Source organism: Schistocerca piceifrons, chromosome 2 (assembly GCF_021461385.2).
Source record: "Schistocerca piceifrons isolate TAMUIC-IGC-003096 chromosome 2, iqSchPice1.1, whole genome shotgun sequence".
In the NCBI taxonomy this organism is placed as follows: Eukaryota; Metazoa; Arthropoda; class Insecta; order Orthoptera; family Acrididae; genus Schistocerca; species Schistocerca piceifrons.
The window spans coordinates 184,001,420-184,003,503 of NC_060139.1; the positions used below are offsets into that span (position 1 = coordinate 184,001,420).

Genomic DNA, 2,084 nt, shown 5'->3' on the forward strand with positions numbered 1-2,084 from the left:
ACATTTGCATTTTTAAGCATTTCTTTTTCTGGCTTGAGTTTCTTGCTTCACGCTCACGGTGACCGCGTGACTGCTATTTGTCAACGTCGATGTATCTTAAGACTTCTTATACGTTTCCCGCATAATCTACGTAGCAAACAAAGTTATCTGAAAATAGTTTTCACCAGCTTCATGTGCTCAAGAATCCGTGTGCGGTGACAGGAACTAAATCATTTTACGTGTCCTGGTTTGCATGAAATGAGATGCAGAAAAGATCGCCTTTCCAAGACATCGAATCCACTTCAAACTGCCGAGAATTTCGGGGATCATTATTTTAAAAGTCGTAGGGGTTTTGCCAACAGGAGTTCCACGCGTTTGACCGAGCTGCATCGGGAATTTGACGTACACAGCGTGGCTTTTAATATATAAAAATGTGTCCGAAAGTCAATATTGTTTTTAAAAAAATCGCAAATACTGGCTTAATTATACCATCTGTCCACTGGAACAGCTGAATAAATCCATTCACAGTAATTACCCTTTCGTCTTTACGATCATGAGAGCTGCCACATTACAATACTGAAACACAGACTTTTTTAAAACTCGAAGTTTTTGTGTTGTAGTCTCGATAACATGCGCCAAAGTTTCGCCCTTGTTTTACGCGTTTCTTCTTAGGTCATCAACAGAATCCTTCACTTTGGATGGGTAACACCCAGCTCGAATGCGTCCTATAATTATTGTTCCGTGGAATAACCGTTTAGTTACGAGCATTGTCCAGATTCGGTGACGTATTAAACGGAGTACACAAAACACAAAAATAAATAGTTTACTGTTCATTGAAACTACGTCGTTTGACACTGAGCAGTGATATTCTCAAATTTCATATTTCTGTCCGTTTTTTCCGATTGAGAGTGATGTCTGAGGTAGCGCACAAAGTGGACAGATATCTGAAATCTCGGAAAATCGCCGACAAATGTGTACTGACTGTGCCGCAGAGACGAGTGAGGTAATGACTGTGGACACTAAACTGTTCAGTATTGTGGTTTATGTAATTTGAACAATCGCCGTAACTAAATGATTACCCCAGGGAAAAATTATACGATGTCTTCCAGATGTAAGATAATCAGTACAGTTGGTATGCACTAGCTGAGATGACTGCTGGCTACTGGATGTTGTCCATTCACAATGAGAGATACTGATGGATGGCGTTTCGCGTCCAGATGCATAATTGGAGAACAAATGAAATGTGATCGAGTACGAAAACTAAATTAACTAGTAATAATGATTGCTGACACGTACAATAATGCGATTTCATTTACTGTGATGTCAACTTCGACCATTACTAAGTTCTGAGCACATGTTGCTTCCGTCACATCACACACAGTCCAGTCTTAAATCAGCGCACAAACAAATTCTTGCACGAAATCTTCGTTCACATGCAGAGCACCGACTGTGCGAGTTCCATGTCCTCGTTCCAGTTAAAATGTTTGCCCCCTGTGAGAATCGAACTCACGACCCCTGGTTTACAAGACCAGTGCTCTAGCCCCTGAGCTAAGGAGGCAGATGACACTTCTTTCCTCACCAAAATGTCTAATGCTTCGTCCGCTACTGGGATGACTCAACACTGCCTGGTCTACTATTATCTTGTTAGTATTTGGCGACTCTTATCTTGTTAGTATCTGGCGCGACCGACTTCCCTGACAACGGTACATATTCCTTCGCTTAGCACACGTCATCGTCTCATCGGCATAACAAAGTTGGAACTAGTCTCCCGTACACCGTGCGCAAATACAGAGGGGTCCAAAAAAATGTATCCACTGTTTAAACGTCCATAACTTGCAAACTAATTGACGGAGTTGTCTCATTTTTGGTGAAAGTGTAGCTTAAAGCCCAACTTAAAGATATCACTGTATGGTCACCATTAACATCCACACACAAACGATGCCGCCGAACTGCAGCACGAACTACTGACTGCAACGTGTTCAGTTGGGTATTTGCACATGAATGTATGATGGATTCTCACAGTTCATCCAATGTGCGTGGCTTTTGTCGATAAACGACGTCCTTTAGTGTTCCCCACAGGTAAAAGTCCCGAGGAGTTAGGTCTG

The 2,084-nt window shown here is 42.0% G+C and overlaps 1 non-coding gene across 1 annotated transcript; it reads right to left on the reverse strand.

Moving 5' to 3' along the window:
• Positions 1-1,464: 1,464 nt before the first annotated feature.
• On the reverse strand, positions 1,465-1,537 carry Trnat-ugu. Its single transcript has one exon. It is a non-coding gene; the product is annotated as a tRNA-Thr (tRNA).
• Positions 1,538-2,084: the final 547 nt, after the last annotated feature.